The sequence below is a fragment of the Apium graveolens genome, chromosome 2, assembly GCF_009905375.1.
Source record: "Apium graveolens cultivar Ventura chromosome 2, ASM990537v1, whole genome shotgun sequence".
Taxonomy (NCBI): domain Eukaryota; kingdom Viridiplantae; phylum Streptophyta; class Magnoliopsida; order Apiales; family Apiaceae; genus Apium; species Apium graveolens.
The window spans coordinates 315,343,060-315,355,061 of record NC_133648.1 but is presented as its reverse complement, the minus strand read 5'-3'; positions in this window follow the sequence as shown (position 1 = coordinate 315,355,061).

Sequence of the window (12,002 nt, the reverse complement as noted above, 5' to 3'; positions counted from 1 at the left end):
ATTGGAACCCATGATGATGATGTGTTTGATCATGAACTAATCATTATCATGGGGTTCTAGCGGATTTATTTATGGATTTCAATAGTTGATTGTTTACATCTTTAGTGTGTGGTGATTTACAATTTCCTAGTTTGGTTGTGTTTATCCGTCTTTGATGCGTAGCTAACATCTAAGATTGTTCGTTAATCTCTATTGAAGCGACAGTGAATATAGAGGTTTAGAACTTTCCATGCTAGCATATGTTTATGTATGAATTGACATGCATGATTCGTAGTGTAATTTTAACCATCTTACACACCCTATGTAATCACAATAGATAACTTGTTCTTAAACCGTTATGTTTTCAAATCTTATAGACATATAGGGTCTAAGCATAATTGGTGTCTACTGAACTTCTATATTGATTGTGGATGTTTAGTAGCAGGGTATACGTATATCGAAAGATAACATATACTGATTTCATGTTATTTGATTAGTTATCATCACAATCACATACTATTGATAAAGACATAAACTTTGAATGAAGTATTTAATGAAGTTAGAATCCCATGTTTTATTCTCATATAAGTAAATCAGTTTTAATATCTTAGTTAATGCATGCTAGTATAATCTCTTAAGTAGTTAATCAACTCAAATTTGTTACTTGTCTTAGCTGTGAACGACAATCATACAGTGGGAGAGAAGGGATGTCATAATTGGGGTTTTGAATATCTAGCATATTCAACTGTTTCTTCTCTTTTTGTACAGCCGCTGAAAAAATAGTGGAGGTGACTAAGCCTAAGGACTTAGAGACCACCAAAATAAAGCGGGCAGGGAAGGTCTTCAAAGATCCGCGCCTTGGGGAACGCTTCCTAGAATTTCTACTCCAGGCAAGAGAAGAGGATGAAGAAGGCCCCAACCAACCCCTGTGCACAAAATAAAAGCCAAGGGCCTTCTTTCAGCCAGCATGGGGAATCCGGGGAAAGGACACGATTGTTGGAAATACGAAGCATGCCAAAGAATGGTCACTTCAGTCTATTTCCCCGGTAGACTACAAGGATTTTGTCCTTCAACAGGACTTAAAGGCTAATGAGCTGTTTGGTGTTCAGGCCTTGGCAACGGTAACTTGTCTTTGCCATACTTTTTTATTTACTTTCCTTTTCTTAGGCAAAACTTATTTTCTTTCATTTCTTTCCTTTTATTTCAGGAAAACGTCCATTTCCAAGGGACGCTTCACCAAGCTAAGGATTGGAAGGTGGCCTATGATGACACCACTAAGAAGCTTAAGGAGGCCAATTAACAGATCAAGAGCCTCAAGGCCCAGCTTGTCTCCTCAACTTCTGACTTAGAGATTGCTCGGGCCAAAATCGTCGTGTTAAACGACGAAAAAGAAAAAAGGTTCGATGCCTGGATGGATACTCAGGAGTTTAAGGACCTGATGGAGGAGCATGACGCCCTTACTCATCCTATGAGCTACAAGGAAGGTTGGGATGTTACGGTTGAGGCTATTCAGGCCGAATACCCGGAAATGCTCGAGGCAGAATCCTTCCCTTGCCCTCTTATGATCCGAAGGCTAGGGGGAGTTATAGACAGGGTTGTGGCCCTTAATCATGAAGAGGAACGATCCATCCCTTCTCCTAATCCCGGGGCTTCTTCGTCCAAACCACCAGTCGAGAGCCAGGGTCAGAAAAGGAAAAAGCCCGAGTCTAGCTCCGGAGAAGAGGAATCCTCCTCCGAGGAAGAGGCCGAGCCTAGTGTGAAGAAGGCCAGAGTGGAAGAGCCTCCAATACCAGAACCTCAAAAGGCATCTGAGGATAGTTCTGAGGAGACTTCAGTGGAGACTTCTGAGGAAACCTCCGAGGGGCCAACTCAGGAAACATCTGAGGAGACTTCAGAGAGCGGCTCTTGTAGCGACTGGGAATTTCGTGACGTAATTAAGTGAATAAAGTGTAATTTTGTGTCGTAATTGTGAATTTATGTGAATAAAATAAAAGGTTAAATGATTATGTGGATTAACTGTTATCGTTGTATAATAGTAACTGGGAACGTAAAGTAACTCGTTCCAGTTTGATGAGTCAGCTAAAAGGCTAAGCTGTGTTGTTGGCCGTCAAGTTGAACGCAACCCGTCTTAAAAAGGGATTAAGGTGTTTAAGCATATGAATACGAATAATGTGTTAAATAGAAATTTTTAAATGAATATTATATTCTAGTTTGACGTGTCAGCTAGTATAGAGAGTATGATTGTGAAGCGTAGTTGAAAACGCTCAGCGTCGGGCCGTCAGTCAAGACGCGACCCGTTAGGCGAAAAGTGAATATTAATACAAAAGGAGAAATTTTTATGCTTGAGCATATTTCAAAATGAGTCGTGATATGTGAGTTTATGTTGTTTCCAGTTAATGTGCATGATTATGTGATATGGAAATTTTTAAATGATTTTAAGGGATTTATTTGATTTAAATAAGGTTTATTGAACCTTTATATATTTTTATAAAATTATCTGAGTATGGTCAAGGCGTGAAATTCGCTTTATTATCTTAAAAATAGTCCAGGAGAATTTCTAAAAATGATAGATGAAATTCTTTTGTGATCGGCATATTTTAAAATGATTTTATTGGGTTATATTTCTATTTTGAGCGTAACCTTGTAAAATTCATATAAAATAAACCGTACGCTCAAAAATTATTTTAAAATATGCCTAGAAAGCTAATTTCAAGATCTATATTTTAAAATTGTTATTCATATCATTTTCACCTTTTATGAGAGAGCTATGTATTATCCAAATTCGTTTTTTTGGAGTTTTTAAATAAAAGAAAAGAAATTTCTAGAATTAGTTGGAAAAAGACCATTTTGCCCCTCCACTCACTTATAAATACACCCACTCTTCCATCCTTCCTCCTCACTCTCTTCTTCCTCTTGGATCACTCTTTCTTTCTCTTTTCTTTTCTCCCTCCCTCTCCCAAATTCTCTCTCTCTCACCTACATGCAACATCAAATTCTACTTGGAATTTAAAGATCTTGCCATTGATCTTCATCATTTTCAATCCTCTATCTACATACTCTTTACGTGTAAGTGTTTAAGAAGATTTTTGCATCAACATCTCTTGGTTATATCTAAGAAAACATATTTTCTTAGTGTGTGATCTTAAGAGAGTATAGTGCACCAAATTATGTGCTTTTCTTTGGTTTTGTTTTGATGTTGGTTCGAACTTTTGCTAATAAAAGGGGGGTTTGATTTGGATTCGAGTTTTTCAAAGGGTTTTGGTTTAAAAATCCAACTTTTGATTCGGTTTTTATTTTAAATGATTTTAATGGATGAGTGATGACTTGAACCTGAGTTTATGCTTGATTCTTGAACTTGCATGTTGATCATTGTTAGTTAATAGTTAACTTTTGGGCTTGCATGTTAATCATTGTTAGTTAATAGTTAATTTTTGGGCTTGCATGTTGATCATTGCTAGTTAATAGATAATTTTTGGACTTGCATGTTGATGATTGGATTTTGCTTCGATTTTATGTAAAAGAAAAAGAGTTTAAAGGGTTTTATTGTTAAGAATTGAGTGAAGATAAGCTTTAAAGATAAAAATTGTCTTTGCATGTTAATTTAAGAGTTGCATGTTGTTTGTTTGATTAGGGTCGAATAAGGCTTGGATTTGTAAGAAAGAAATAAGTTTTAAACTACTTGATTGGTTGTTGAGATTTGTGATTTGATAACTTGTTGCTTGTGACCTTGTTTTGATTCGAATTTTTGTGGTATGAATGGATGATATGGCAACATTCAATTAGTTTAAGTCCTAATAAAGCTAGGATTAAAATCTAGATTATGCATGATGACAATAAGTGGTTGCATGTTGATTTCTTTGCTTGGTTCCATTATTTTGGTTCGAATTTTTGAGTTAAAAATAAAGGAATAAGTTGTTTGGTTGTCGAGTTATTTGTTTGGTTTACTATGTGTTTTGGTTCGAATTTTGGGATTAAAAAGAAAAGGATGAGTCGTTTCGATATAAGGTTATATAAAGGGTTTGGAGTATTAAGGTATAGTATGTTATGTGATATCGTTGGGTCGTACTATGTGATTCGATGATTAATTGTAAATTTGGAGTATACGAGTATAGTGTAATGCATGCTATGAGAATATGGTCGAGTATATACTTGCTATGTGTTATGTGAGTATACTATGATTATGCATGAGTATACGAGTTAAGTGTTATCGGATTTGGGGTAATCGTTAGGCGTTCTGAGAAACATCGAGTATCGAGTAAGTTGATGATTAGGGATTCTATTTTGGACTGTAGATCCGGATAGCGGAGGCATTCAGGCTAGAAAAGGGAAAGGAATCCTAGGTGGCAGTAGTTCAGTTTCAGTAAAGCAGGAAAGCGATTTAAGGCAAGTAACTCTGCCTTCTCTCGTGAATTGTTTATAGAGAGGAAATCATTGATGCCATGATTAAATAGAGGCTTTTTATTGCAACTATGATATACCTGTTATTGATTCTGAGAAGCCCTGATAATGTTCTTTTGACAATTTGATATCAGATCCTATTTGATCCTTTATAGTAACCCTGTTGATTCGTACCCTGGATATCGTATCGTTTCCTTTCTTATCGTATGATATCGTAAACCCTAAAAGAACTCTTACATTCTTCTTTATTTAATGTCTTGATCAATCCAAATTCTTCGTTGACCCGTGAACCCTGTCATGAATTGATTATTAAAACTCTCTTCAATTGGAACTAATTAACCTTGTTTATCATTTGATCCAGTTCCTTGGTATTGATCTTTGTTTACGATTGATCCAGTTCCTTGTTATTGATCCTTGTTTATGCTTGATCCAGTCCTTGGTATTGATCCCTATTTACGCTCGATCTGTTCACTTTCCTTGAAATCTTGAATTGAACTTAAGAATGATTTTTGACTTGAATGAGTCCGAATGATTTCACATTCTTGGTAATGCTAAAATGAATTTAGTCAACTCTTTTCCATTTTTCAATACAAAGGTTTTCCAAACGAATTCCTGGCGGATTGGATGGAGACGTAAGAGGATAGTGGGACTAGTCCAGTCACATAAGAGGCTAGCGGGGCTAGTCCAATATAAGGCTATAATGCCATAGGTACCATAACGACCAGATGGAGGTCTGTACAGGCTGATCACCCGTATTATAATTTAAAGATGGATATTCCAATCAAGGGTTCTCTTATACTCTATAAATATGAAAATGTTTATATACTTGGAGCAGTTGCTCCTTATTCTTTAAAAGATGAAATGAAATGGAACAACTCGAGTCTTCGTTTTGATTGTAATATTGCGAACCCTATCACTTTACATTGATGACAAGTTTCAAAGTCTGATTGATTGTTTCCTTCTGTTGAGAAACACTTTGAAGTCCTGCTAATGATTTGAGATGAATGTCGGCTTTCACCCTAACCTGAGCCTTGATTCCTGAAAGCCCAAATCCTTCTTCGTAACCCTTTCATAGCCAGAGATAGAAATCTGCCACCTAGATATTTAAAGTAGAATGCCTCGTATGTTGATATTGATATTTTTATTGCCTTATAGAACTGTTTATATGGTTACTTGCTGAGCTTCTTTGCTAATATATTTTTCTAACCATGGCAGTTAAGAAAGAAGATGGCCAGACTTAGGCGCACCGCTCGCTAGAGCGTTCCTGGTGGTCCTTACCATATCATAGGTTTCCAGATGCCAGAGCAGGTAGCAGTGTGTGTGAGCAAGCGTTTAAGTTGGAAGGATTGTATAAGTTGGATCAGATACAATGGGTTATCTGTCGGTTCCATGTCGGAATCGAATAAATTTGAATTTATTATTATTTTGGGTTATAATATATTTATTCTGGTTGGTATTTGTAATCTTGTCTCATACTTAATCCTGTTTAGATCCCGTTAGTGTTTAATCACTACTAGAAATAGTGCCTACGACATCACCCCTTTAACATCGGTTAAAATTGTCACCGATGTTAAAAGCAGTTTTAACATCGGTCGCTTCAAAACCGATATTAAAGGTATTGTAATACATCGGTATCTTAACTAACCGATGTCTATAATTATTTTTAAAAAAAATAAAAAAGTTCTGCTTCTTTCTTTTCCCCGTTAATACACCAAAAAATTCCCCCCATTAACCAACAATTTTATTCTCAGTTTTCCCCCTTGTTAACCAAAACCATTTCCCCCTTCTCTCTCATTCTCTTCTCTCTCTCTCTCTCTCTCTCCTCTTTTCTCTCTTCTCTCTCATTGTCTCGTCTCTCTTCTCTCACTATCTCTCGTCTCTCTTCTCTCTCATCTCTCACTGTCTCTCTTCTCAATCACTCTCTCTAAACCTAATTATACCCCTATTTGTACAAACCTTTAATTAAACTCGATTAATTCCTAAATCGAGCTCGATTGGTGCTAAATAATCTTGAAAGAAGTTGGGTCTACTCGATTTATGTGAGAAAAGTAAGTTTATTTCGAATTTATTTGCAAATTTTATGTTTTCATTTTGATAGAGTTTTGTTATAGTGATGTGTAATTGAATTATGATGTTTGTGATTGTTGGTTAGTTTTCGAAATTTGGGGGAATTCTTGAGGTTTAATTGCAATTGTTTTTTTGTTCTGTTTTATTTTTTCAGGTTTTATCATGCCTATGATAACTACTTGACACATGCTTTTCCAGTTAGTTAAATTTAAAATTTTTGTTTTTGTTCTACTTTAATTATTATAGGTTGTTATGGTCTGAAGATTAAATAGTTGATTATGTTTGTTGTCGGTTAATATGATAGTGAAATTGCAGCATGATGAACTTAAACCTATGTTGTGTTTAGAATTTTTTTTTTGAGATTTTCTTATTTTGGTGGGCTGGGTGAGTATAATTGGTGTTAGGGACGACTAAGGGTTGTGTATAGAACTTTTTCCAATATTAACACCTAACGCATTTATGTTCAAAATTATTAATGTGCCACTAAAGGCTTAATATTTCTTCAAGTGCTATTTTGGACAGTTGATGTAAAATTTGTGCATTTTTGGGCTTTTTCTGTATTATATTATACATAAATATATGGGCTATTATTAATTTCACAATGCAGATGAGTAAATACGTGTGTGGGTGCCATTTTCCGGCCAGCTGAGAGCTCAGTTGATTATTAATTAAAACCAAAGCTACTCGATTACAAGCTGTAAACAAACATTCGAGTACAATCTTTGTATGTGGTGTAAATGATGAAGCACCAATGTTGCAAGTCCCTGAGTGTAATCAAATATTTGATAGACAAAACCAAAAGAGAGGGAGGTAAATTTTTTATTTCAAGTGTTTATAACTAAATTAACATACTTAAAGAGATAAAGTGTAATCTGAAAGCATGTTTACAAAGCAACTCAACTGGTACAAATGAAGATATGAAATGTCTTGGTCCCTTCAAGTTACAATTGAATATGTGAGATGAGATTTAGTTCCAAATAACTACTGCAGTCTTGCATGTTACATACTTCTGTCTTGGTGGGAAATACAATTGCTTTTTCCCTTAATGTTCTTCAATTTTCTTATCCAGAGAGGAAGATTATTGGGTTGGAATTAGCTCATGTTCGGTGCAAAGTTGGCTGCTTAGACAAATACTGAGCAGTCTATTGGCTAGCTGACTAGCTTTAAGAAAAACATAGATATTTCATATATATTTTATTCTAGTGTTCCATGAACAAATTTCTGTTTGTTGTTGGTTAGATATTACGATTCCAACAGTACTGCATTGAATTATATGAATACAGTTTAGATCCTATGAATGTTTTCAAATCTTTTTAATTGCTATGCAGTGTAAGAATGGAATAAGGGACAGTGACATCTCTGGTTGAGCATAACGGAACTGTAATAGGGGTGCAATATAAAACCAGAATGGCGAAAAACTGTCAGCATCTGCCCCTCTTACAATTGTTTGTGATGGCTGTTTTTCAAATCTTTGACGTGTCCTCTGCAATCCTAAGGTCAGTATATTCTTACATAGTTTATCTAGAGTGATATTAATAGATTGGGGAATGTTATATGACAAATTGAAGTTCCAAGGTAATTTGCATATGTTACACTTTAAAAGCTAATAAGTGATTAGTTAATTAAGGTATATTTGATCTACTACCACAACATCCAGTGAATCCTAAAATGTCATTTTTCATAGGTGGAGGTGCCATCGTCTTTCGTTGGTTTAATTTTGGAAAATATTAATCTCCCGCACATAAACAATGGCCATGTTATTCTAGCAGATCCTTCTCCAATCTTGTTCTATAAAAATCAGTAGCATATAAATACGTTGTTTGGTTGATGTATCAATGTAATATGCTATCTTGACCTTCTTTTTCTCTTTTTTGTTGCTAATCTATCTTGAACCAAATACTGTGAATTTGTCTTATTATCTCTCTCTGTGTTGGGAGAAGAGGATGACATGTTCATGCAGAAGAAGTTTGGAAAGTCCTTACTAGAGTTCATCAAATCAGCTCAAATATTATCATGAAGCATTAAGGCTGATAAAAGTGATTTTTGGAGCTCCATTGAAACTGCAAACCAAACTGCAGGCTGTGACTATGAATACGGGACTTGCTAAGGCTCAACGGTTTGTCAAATAGGTCCTTTCGAGCTAAGCTAAGTTCTGTTTACATAAATTTATGTCCTAGTCCCAAACTAAATGTACTTTTGATATTTTGTTTACTGAAATTCTACTATAACTTCAGGTTAGTTGGATGTATGGATCTTCAAAAGAAGATGTCTTTGACAGGACTTGCAATCTAGGGAAAATGGTGGAAATCCATGTCTTGCTTCAACAGATACTAGATACTATTTATGGTTCAACAGCGTATCCATCCGGGGAGAATTACTTGGGGAATGCGACTTTAGTGAGCTAGATAGGTTAGGAATGTAATCGTAAGTAGATAGTTTTTGATGTTGATGTAGATGTAGATATTGAAATATGTTGGTTGAATGCTGATATATAAGTTTTTTTGGTATATATTTGTTCTCGTTTAAGATTATTTTTTTATTTATATAGCTTTTAATTATTAACCAACTGATGTCAAAAATAAGCAAAACACAACAATTTTAACAGGAAAAATGATGTAAATAGGGACTTTCACATCGCTAACCTAAGTGAAACCGATGTGATATGCCATATTTAACATCGCTAACCTAATTGAAATCGATGTGATATGCCATGTTTAATATCGGTTCTATGTAGCAACCGATGTACTATACATTTTTAACATCGGCTAAAAACCGATGTTAAAGACCCCCTACCTTTCTCTACACATGCGAAGACATCGGTTTGAAAAAAAAAGACATCGGTTTATAACCGATGTCTAAGGGTATTTTTCTAGTAGTGAATCGGGGTTTATTATATCCGATGTTATTATATTAGTTAATGGTGTGTGGGTCCTCATTTCCTAACCCCGAGATTGAGGGCATCACAAGTTGGTATCAAAGCTACATGATCTAGTCCCTGAGACAAGTTAGGATAAAAGGGTATTTGGGTATATATGTATATTGCGAGAGTGTTTCGACTCACATAGTTGAGTTAGACTATTAGGTATAGTCTAAGTAAAGAGATTAGGTCAAGGTAGCACCTAGAGTTAAGGTGTGAAGTCAGTTGAAGTCTTACTCAACCTTAATGTTGTTTCTTGGTTGCTGTTTTGTGATTTATCTCAGGATCCCAGTAGTGGTAGTGATTCTGACTCAGAGATTAGTTTGACCGGTACCCAGTGGAACTTGTTCTGCCCTCTTCAGAGGAGCCTGTGTATGTTAGTTCAGACCCTGAGGAGGATCCATCAGAGAGCAGTGAGGTCCCTATGCAGGTGTCTCACCTGAGACCCATTCTAGAGATTCCATCCCCTAAGCGAGAGCCTACTATGCCTGCTAGGCCTGTGCCTGCCCAGATTGGTGGCAAGTTAGCTCAGCATCAAGACTTTGTTTACTCCCGCATTCCTGAGTTGGGAGCTTTGGTGGATAGGCTGACTCGAGAGTCTAGGCAGAGGACTTCAGTTATGGACGATGAGTGGAGAGTTTGGATTCAGATGGTGGAGCAGGTTGCCCGGAGAAGATTGGACGAGGGACCATCTACTAGTGATGCTGATGCTGAGGCCCGGAGGGTGCATAAGATCATCCGTTGGATGTTGACTGTGTTGAGAGAGATTCTGGATTATGGTGATGAGTGAGTTGGTGATGAGCAAGCGGGACATCTGGTGAAGCACGTAGTACTTGTTATTTGTTGTTTCTTTTCAGCGCCGATAGGCTTTGGGATACTTGGTCAGATGTCGTGATCCCTTTTTCTTTTCATGTTGTATTTCAGAACTAGTGTTGGTTGCAGTAGTAGTAGTTAGGTAGAAGTTAAGGGTAGATAAGGGATATTTTCCAGTTTTTCCTCTGTTTAACCCTGCTATATTATTGTACCTTATTCCAAAACTTATTATACTTGAACTTTTCTGTTTATGCACTGTTGAAACCTTTCATCTTGTTTATATTTTGGACCCTGGAAATCTTTATAAGCCGTTTTACATACCATGTCTCTAAATAACCCTGTTCAGTACCTTGTAAGTCATACCCTGTATCATGTGAGAACCCTAACTGATAAGAGAATTATGTAGTAATAGGATTGCATGCGCAGCTGGGTAATACTTAAAACCCGCAAAGCTATTTCTAAAAGAGTTTCTATTGATATGTATGCCATGCTATCGTATTGCTAAATAATTGCTCAATCAGGGGTGTAAGAAATGACCACTTCACCAAATCACCAAGAAGAAGAAACTCAAACCCAAGATCAAGAAGAAAACCAAGATACACATATGATGAAGCGACTCTTTCAATTTTCGCAACAACCCACAGTCCCTAAAGTCGGTAATTTCAGGCAATTTCAATATGTACATCCCCCATAGTTTGTAGGATTGCCCGACCCCATTAAGGCTCAATCTTGGTTGAGGGAAATGGAGAAATATTTTGAGTTAGCAGAAGTTAAGGATGATAAGAAATCGCAATACGCGAGTTATTATCTTAGGGATGAGGCTAGTTATTAGTGGGAATCTTCTAAGGCGTTGCTGGAAGGGAAAGTTATAACCTGGGAGAAGTTTACGGAGATGTTCTTAGAGAAGTATTTGCTAAGTTATATGCAAGACCAGTTGGAAATGAGATTTTTGAATCTGAGACAAGAAGACATGACCGTGGCGGAATATGAAGTAAAGTTTTCGGAGTTAGCAAGGTTTGCGCCTGAGTATGTGAATACCGAGTATACGAGTTAAGTGTTATCGCGATATGGGGTAATCGTTAGGCATTCTGAGAAACGTTGAGTGTCGAGTAAGTTGATGATTAGGGATTCTATTTTGGACTATAGATCTGGATAGCGGAGGCATTCAGGCTAGAAAAGGGAAAGGAATCCTAGGTGGCAATAGTTCAGTTTCGGTAAAGCAGGAAAGCAATTTAAGGCAAGTAACTCTGCCTTCTCTTGTGAATTATTTATAGAGAGGAAATCATTGATGCCATGATTAAATAGGCAAGTAACCTTGTTGATTCATACCCTGGATATCGTATCGTTTCCTTTGTTATCTTATGATATCGTAAACCCTAAAAGAACTCTTACATTCTTCCTTACTTAATGTCTTGATCAATCCAAATTCTTCGTTGACCCGTGAACCCTGTCATGAATTGATTATTAAAACTCTCTTCAATTGGAACTAAATAACCCTTTTTATCATTTGATCCAGTTCCTTGGTATTGATCCATGTTTACGCTTGATCCAGATCCTTGGTATTGATCCTTGTTTACGCTTGATCCAGTTCCTTGGTATTGATCCCTGTTTACGCTTGATCTATTCACTTTCCTTGAAATCTTGAATTGAACTTAAGAATGATTTTTGACTTGAATGAGTCCGAATGATTTCATATTCTTGGTAATGCTAAAATGAATTTAGTCAACTCTTTTCCATTTTCCAATACAAAGGTTTTCCAAACGAATTCCTGGTGGATTGGATGGAGACGTAAGAGGCTAGTGGGACTAGTCCAGTCACATAAGAGGCT